We start from the raw sequence: 8967 nt of genomic DNA, 5'->3' as shown, positions 1-8967 counted from the left end.
TTTGGAACTTCTTGTACCCTGTGGTTACTTCAATGATAAGGTTCAGCTGGCCTGACATATGACTTTTCTGTTTGTCTTCATATTCTTTTCACAACTTACTGGTCATTGTAGGTGGCATTGGTAACACAGCAAAGGAGCTGAGCTGTGTTTCAGCTGTGGTAATCCAAGGAGTGGGATGGCTTCCGCATTTTTTGTTTATAGGGTCAGATTCATCTCCCTGAAGTGCCAAACATTTCAAAATTGAATGTGAAAGTCTGAGATAATCTTTGCAGGCTTTCTTCTCAGTTATTTGAGAGAAATGGGTTTGTGTAGGGGGTATTTACTTGCTTTGTCTTGGGGGACTACTCTTATCCACTCTCTGTAAAAGGAACTGAGAGTTATGCTGGACATAAGCATGTGAGAAAGTTAGCTAAGTCAGAGCGAGTCAATCCACTTCTGCTTTTTTATGCCCTCACTAAGGTTACACCTCTGCCCAAAGCATCCATTTTCTTCCTTTTGAGCTGGTGAGCATGAGTGGGGAAAAGGGAAAGGGCATTTTCAATGACAGACTTACAATGCTGTTTAGCAATGGGAAAGGTGGTGGCAGGAGTCTGCAAGTTTGCTTTTCAGTCCTTGCATAGTCGACAGGTTGCTCTTTGCATCCTTCTTGCAGTCTGTTGCTTCTCAGCACATCTTACCACTTTATTCACAGGGGAAATGTGACTGGAAATGCCAGCTCGAAAATATCATGCACAAAAATCTACTGCTTCTTTGTGTCTGTGCTGGCTGCCTGTGACATCTCACTCATTGCCCTTGTAGCTCTCTGCTGTTTTTTTCTTGCAGTCATGCTAACTGAATTTACATGCTGCAGTGTTTCCAGGACCACTGCTGTCCTTCACTTGCCCCAGTGGCACTACTCAGAGCAGAAGGAAATAGAAATGTTACAGCTGTCATAACTGCCCTTGCTGCCTGATCTTTGGAAAGGGAACTGCATCAGGCATTAATTATTCTTATTTCCTCTCCTTATTTTATCCTTCCTTCTCTCTCCCCCTGACCTTTTTAAATGTTAGGGAACTCTGATTTCAGTCAGTCACTCACCTCCACCTGTCCCTGCTTGGAAAAAGACGCAGAAAAATCACAGATGCCTTCTTTGGCAAGAGACCAGGGCTATAGTGGCACAGACCTGTCCCTTCATTTCTGTGCTGTTTGGAGAGCATGAAGCCAGAGAAGATTTCAGTCAGAAAATATCCATAATGCCCCAAAAACACAGTGGTAACATAAGCCACTACTCTCCTCTTCACTCCCTAAGTGCTGCACTCCTTGAAATGTAGGACATAGAATTACTATTTTTTATCTCATACTTTTTGCTAGAGGTCAAGACTATGTTTTACTGTGTAATCCTAGGCAAAGAACTGTACTGTGGCTCAGAAATACAAGTTTCTAGCTCTGCTACTGGTTTACCTGGAGAACAGATCCCCAAAGTCGCCCATATCAAAGTGCCAGAACAACCTGCTATTTGATACAGGCATGGAAACCTCTGTCCAGCACAGTACACACAGCACAGGTATTGCCCAGAGCACACTAGCTCCTTAACGTGTACTCCACATTTTGGAGTTTAAGCAGCTTATGAAAGGCAGCGTGTAATATGCCAAAGCTGAAAGGAGCCTGGATTTGATGACCTGCAGGGAGATCCCTTTCAGTTTTAAGACCCAGTGAATGATAATGGCTTTGCATAAATTTACAGGGAGCTTTTTATAGTGAAGAGGGGAAAGCAGCGTGAAAGTGTGCACTGTGAAATGTCATCAGGGATAAGTTACCACTGCCATTTCTGGAAGAGAAAGACTGCTAGCAACCCAAAGAGTGTAGAAAACAGGACATGTGGGAGGGTGTCTGATCCACTGAACTTACTCTCTACTTCATGAATTGTCAGTGCTTTCTCCTCCCCACCTCCTTCCGCTTCTGAGTGGTTTAGACGTAGGATTTGCATGGTAGACAGTGAGAGTGATGTAACCACTTATCACTCATCTCTTGACCATTGTTTCTCCAGTTTCTCTTTTGAAGCCTGGCTTTCCATTTATGCTAGAGAAAAATCAAAGTCCAGTCAAAAGCAAGGTAAACAGTAATGTACCATGAGAGAAGTCTTTTTAGTGATTTAAGCACAGTAACTGGCTTTGAATTAGTCATGCCCTTTCAGGAAAAATAATTGAGTCTCTTCAGAGAACTCAATGAAGATGTCTACTCATTTCATATCAGAAACAGGAAAGTACAATGTTAGCCTGCCTGAAAAAGGAAAAATATGATAATAAGGAAAATATGTCCTTACATAAATTGGTGATACTAATATTATTCAGGTATTCAGGTTTGGACTACTTATCTCAGAAAACAACCAACACAAGAGAGTGCACAGCAAAAGGCCAATTCACATTAGCAGGGACATGAGAAGAGAGGAAAGGAGACAGATGCTTCGTGCTCATCTGGTATTTGGAAAATCCCAGTGTAAAATTCTTCAGGTAATTGAAATGAGCAACAAAAGCCCATAAAGATGTTTTCCTTTAGTTCCTCAGGCTGCCCAAAATATCAGATAACACTATTCTCTAGAGTGCTATCCAAGCACTCCCTAATAATTGTTAAAAATACATTAAGTATATCACACTCTGTCCATACACAAATCTCCATATTTTCTCCTTGCTGTGTGGACCAAGGTGCTTGGTAACCTTTGTGGCATCACCACTGCCTCTAACATCAAGGAAAAGCCACACTGTGAGGAAAACCAGGACAGAGACAGAGCTGAATAAGAAGGACCAAGGAGACTTGTCCTAAGTTCTAGATGACAATGCAGACCAAGGTCTGTTCATTCTCTGTGGCTTCTCTCCTTAGCTGGAAGAGCTGATGCCCTCTGTGCTGGGATCTGGATAGGTCACAAGTGGTGGTTAAAGCATTTTAGTCACAAAGTCACCTTTTACAAACTACCATGACTACGGTGTTCTCAGCTTGTAGTACCTGGTGCTGAGGATCTTCTGCAAGATCTTCTGCAAATGTTGTTTTTCACCCACTGCAAAATAGCTTCCCTGACAAAGAATAGTAAGGATCAAAAATAAATATCCCCTGCCTGAAAAAGAATGGCTTTTTTTTATTAAAGTAGGAATAGAAAAAATTAAAAGCTCTTAGCTGTCTGTAGCTGGTGAGTTGGGGAAAGGGAGGGAGGACATCTTGTAACTGCATTTGCTCTGTGAGCTTGGGGGTGTCCTTCACACCAGGCAGCAACACTTCAGCAGGGAGTGAATGAAGGTGGGTGCATATTTATTTCCTTAAATCCTGGCGTCTGTCCCTGCATCCTTTCCTCAGCTGAGGGAGTAGTCATGGAAACAGCCAAGGACAGCCTTGCTCCAACAGCAAAGGTTTGGTCTCTTCTTGTGGGGCAAGGAGAGACACATAGAAGGGAAAAACGTGGTCCAAGGTGACAGGGTCATCCTCAAATGCATTTAACAACTGTCATCAAATCTTTAATTTCATACAAAACTGAAAGGAACGGGAGAGTTCTATGTTTAGTGCCTCCTCTAAAGGAGACCTGAGGCAATTTTGCTGGTTTTGCTTTATGTGAGAAAATGTTCAAAAGAGCTATTGCAATCTATCATGTCTATAACTCACAGACAAAAGGTGCCTAATAATATGCATTGACACAACAGCCTATAATGGCTATGTGGGAACCATTACATTTGTTATACCAATGACCCATAGACTGGGGAAACGTTTATTTCTTTCCACAGAAATCTTTACTATTCTTTTAAGTACCATGAAAAGATGAAATGGGAAAAGAGCAGCCATATTCAGCATTCTAAGAAATAAAAGACATTTGAACTACTTTCTGTTCAGTCCTTGTTCATATCCTTAATAGGAACAATTAAAGAAATATGCCAAAGTATCTGAGCATATATATTTGGCACAGATAACACTGCTCTCTGTGTTCATATCTTTTAAAATGAGTTGACTGAAAGATGGGAGTAAAGTACATATCTTTGACCTTGCCTTTGCTGTTATAAACATACAGTACAGTGTAAGTATCATATATTTAAAAAAAAATCCTTGCAGTTTTCCCCTGAGAGTGCAGAACAAATAGAAAGACCTACACATGAAAGATGCTAATCATGTCACACTCGTGTGCACCTTCCAGATACTATGGTGATGAGGCTGCTTAAGTCTCCAGACAGAATGAAGCATGGACATTTGTGCTGAATAGCCTGACTTTTCTCAATTTAAAGATGACCCTTCACATATTCTTTGTATTGGTTTCCTATGTTAATATTTATACAGGGTGGTATTAATAAACAGTGGTCTTTCATAAGTAAGTATTCAGCAAGTAAAACCCATTGTCATTTATCAGTGGAAAGGGAAGGTATAATAGATTTCAGCGTTTTAAAGTCTGTGCACACATGGTTTAATTTACCAGTTTTCCCAGGGGCCAGTAGCATGGATTTATATCTCCTTGTGATGAGGTCCTTGACTGTAAAATAGCTGTCTGTACAAGTAAAATAATGTATAAATGATATGAATATAAATAAATATTACAGAGTAAACATAGTGATTAGAACCAAATAAGAGTCATGCTAACTTTAATTCTGCCTCAGAATACAGGCATTGCAGCACAAAATTAATTATCTGATTGGAACTGATTGGATGATCAGTTTTCACGTTGGACTGTACTGAGTAAAAAAGGATCTTTGTCAGTGCTTGCATGGCATGTTCACAATTGCTGCAACATCCTGGAGTAAATAAGACTGGGGACTGCTAGGACAGCTGAAGTTACTGTCATCAGTGATGTTGCAGAAGCATTACATATTCATGCAGATGGCCCAACATCCTGAAAAATGAACAGTGTTTAGGGAAGAAAACCTTCTTCACCCTTAGTTCAGGATGGCCTTTTGAGACGACCTTAGCTTAGACAGTTTGTATATCTTATTGGCTTGCATGGCAGGTAACACCCATCAGCACCCCTCCAGGAAGGTGACTTGCCAGCCCAATGATAGTTGCACTGCAATGCAACAAAGAAACTTTGGGCACATTGCAGTGAACCAACCCTTTCACCCTGCGGGTGTTTCACCCTGCGTGTCCTGAAATGAGCTGAACTGTAGCATGAACTCAATGCTGCATTCAGAGTAGGAAAAAGGTGCAGCCAAGAAATAAGGAGCAGATATTAATTTCAGGTAAAGTGTCCTGAAAATGTAGGTTTGTTTAAAAAGAGACCAAGTCTTCAGAAATATCCCTATGGCTTCCTGTCATAATGGAGTCTAAACCTGTTGTGTGAAAATAGTCCAGCAATAAAAATACTAAGAGTATTCCCTAGCATCGTGTTCATCTCTACTTCCATCACCAACTCACTGCCCTGGTGCTGCCTACGGTTCTTCACATAATAACTCTGTTTCATAATACCAATGGGCTGTTATTAAGGTTGTCTAATCTTCCAGAAGGAAAACTGTAAATGCAAACAGTGAAATGAGTAGCTTAAAGTACCAGGCCACATCTAAGAAAGGTTTGGAATTAAAAACTTGATTGGAAGCATGTGCTTTGAAGCTTTCTAACCACAAGTATCTTGGCTTCCTCCTAGCTTCTGCTTTCTTTTATAAAAGGAATGAAATGCCTATCTACCTCAAAGGGTGTTAAGAGTGTGATTTTTTAGGTCCTCTGATGCTACACAAGGGCAAAAATACAGGCTGAGTCATGAATGTAAGCAAGCCTAGACTTCTTTGATTAATTTATATTAGAGCAGTATGGATTATTTTTGGATTTCCTACCACTCATCTTTACACAACTCTTTAAAAAAAAAAACAAATATATACAATTTATTTTTAAGTAACCCACAAATGACAGTGGGTTCCAGAGCTCTCCTCCTTGCTGAATTGGGCCAAGAATTACTGTTTTTCTTCATTTCATGGGAAATAGCAACAGAATATTGTCCAAAACTCTCATTTTTTTCACTAATTGACATGAGGAACTATGATTTTTATTATTATTATTATTAATTTCTGCTTTAGAACAGTAACTCTTTCAGAAAAAAAAGAAAAGAAAAAAGAAAGAAGGGGGAGAGAGAGAAAAAAAATACTTAAATGTTTATTCTAAGTTCAATTCTCTGCAAAATAATTCAGGTATTGAGTTGTAGGATGGAAAATAGCATCCAGTGGTCTAGAAGATCTAATAATGTTAGTAATAAATGCATATTTTCCATATATTTTAATGTAATTTTTGATCTATTAAAATATTACATCAATGTAATTATTTTTCTCAAATTTAAAATGAAAAGTTAGTTTCTGTAAAGCAATTATTCTTGCTTCTTCAGTGTGTGATAGACTTCTTTCTCTAACCTAACCACAACTTTAATCATAAGCTGAGCCTAAAGCAAGGGTCCCAGCCAGTGTCATGATGAAAAAGTTTGCACAGTTAAATTCTCTTTGCACCACAGCCTCTCTTTGGCAGACCCTTTCCAACCCCCAACCACCCGGAGATGTCAGATCACCTTAGGTTGAGCCTTGGACCTGGCTCCAAGGTGGTGGCCACACCAAAACGTTCTTGCAAACAAGCACTGTACCCCACCCTTCCCTCTGCCATCTGCTTTCTAGTCCCCTTCCAGGCTCTCTCTTTTCATCAGCCCTAACCCTCACTCTAACAATACACCTAAGTAGGAATTTCTTGAAAACTAGTTCTCTTAGCAACTTGTGCTTTCCTTTGGCAGTCACTTTGAAGGGACACTCCAGCTAGAGCTGCAGGATCTCTTTCTCTCAAATCTAGGAGCAATCTTAGCTAGAGGCTTAGCCTTACACAAAGAATCCCAGGCAGTGACTTCCCAAAAGATCTCTCACAGATCAGTTTTCTTTGCGTTCTGCCTTTTTTTTTTTTTTTTTTTTTTTTTTTTTGGCAGCCCCTATCCAGTCCTAACTATGACTAGATTTCTCAGTTTTCTTTTTCCTCCACCCAAACACATACTCAGTCCTAAAGCTAAGTATTAGACTGGGTCCCTAAACCAGTGTCCAGATTTTTTTTTTCTTTTTTTTCCTAGCAAGATCTTGGCAGCCTATTCTTTCTCTTTGAAACCTCTTTTCAGCCCCACTCCAACTATAACTACAAGCTCTCTCTTTCTTTCAACTTTAATTCTAATAATAAATATAAATATAAGGTGAGCCTTGGACGAGGTCATATGGTCATTGTCCACATCAAAAAAGTTTTTAGGACAAGTCTTTCAGTCTTTACAGCCTACACTTTCTTTTCAAGAATTTGTTTGCCATCTTCTTCCAAGTGGAGCTCTAAAAAGTTTTTCTCTCTCAACACTAACTTAGAAACTAAACCTAAGAACCTGAGCTTCAGAAAAGACAATGAAAATATGTCTGAGACCAAAAAGATCTCATGGACAAATTGTCCTGCTGTTTTATCAGTTTGCTTTGGTAGCCCACTTTTCAAGACCATTCCAAGGGGAGCTCATGCCTCTGTCTTTCTCTAACGGATAAATTTAAGCATCAACCTAAACAAAATTCCTATGCTGAGCTTCAGACCAGGCTCCCCCAAACCAGTGTCCGCACCAAAAACTTATTGAAACCATGTTCCCTTTGCTCCCCACACTCTCTTTTGGCATCTTCTTTCCTGTGATCCTTTTTCCTCATCGTCAAACCTTGCCCTAGCCCTATGTCAAATAGCAGCAGCTTTGTAGAAATCCAGCACAACTCTGATGTTCATTTTCAGCTTTCATTCTGTGCTTTTATCATTTTTCACTACTTATCTTCGACTTCTGAGGATAGAGAGAGAAAAAAAGTGGGAGGGATCATGAGAAAGGGGTCAAGGGTTAATGTTCATAAGACTCTGCAAGCTATGATTTCTTTAAAGTGCAGGCTATGCTATATATATACTTCTATCCCACGAATATGAGAACTGCTTGGATTTTCATAAGCACATAAGACATCTGTAAACATCCAGAGATTAGGCTTGGGTAAAGCTGCACCTTTGAAATATGTCCCGATCTTACAGCCCTTTGAATCATTATCATATTAACAATTCACATAATTCTAATAAATGGAGTAGTTCTTGGTTTTCTGAATGTCCTTTCTGGTTCCCATTAAAGTCAATGTCAGTTTTGCCTTTGAATTCAATGAGAATGCTCAGCTATGACAGCTATTAAGTATCTCTCCCACTGTTATAGTAATGAGCAAGGCTACAATAAGTGAGAGCCCAGTCCTGAAGAGCTAAAATTGCAGAGGGAGAAAATACTCAAAAAAATGTGATCGGCTCCCATTTCACAGATGGGGGAAAAATCAAAGAGAGATTTATAGTGTGTTTACACAGATGGGTGCAGCCAGAATCAGCTGTGATGCAGAAGCCTTATTGCTGCGCTAGTTCATTGTGAGTGAACTAATTAGGATTTTGACAGTCTTTCTTGGGTGAATCTAGTTGTGGCCTCTTCAAACTTTACTGCCACCAGCTGTCTGCTTTACACTTCTACCAGAGATTACTGCCCTTACATCTGTCTCAGCAGATGTGCTCTTGCATCAGCTGCTCCATTTCACAGTTCAGCTTCAACCTCACTGAAAGGAGGCATACTAAGATCTAGAAATATGTGCTGGACTGGTCAAGACACGGGGATGTGTCTGTGCCTATCCAAGCTTGCTGCTGGGGCAGTGACTTCCAACGCAGAATTGAGAGAGAGACAGCCATACCTGGAGACTCCTGATACAGAGGATGTGTCAGCATAGGGACTTTGGGGCATATGGGTCCCAGATGGCAGCTGGCTGATGTTCACTGTCTCAGAGCACTGGCAGAGGAACTCCTGCTTCCACCCTCTTGGACAAACCTAGAAATATTGTCCAAGGTGAGCACCAGCAGCCATGGCAGAAAGCCAGTTCCAATCACGCCAGTTTCCAGAAGGCCTTGAGCTCCTGGAAAACAGTCCATGCTGAAGGGATGGATTTACAGGATGAGAAGAATGTGTCTAAGATTCCCCTCTCTCCCAGT

Source organism: Anser cygnoides, chromosome 2 (genome assembly GCF_040182565.1).
Source record: "Anser cygnoides isolate HZ-2024a breed goose chromosome 2, Taihu_goose_T2T_genome, whole genome shotgun sequence".
Classification (NCBI taxonomy): Eukaryota; Metazoa; Chordata; class Aves; order Anseriformes; family Anatidae; genus Anser; species Anser cygnoides.
The sequence above is the reverse complement of the archived record's forward strand: the minus strand, read 5'-3'. Positions refer to the sequence as shown.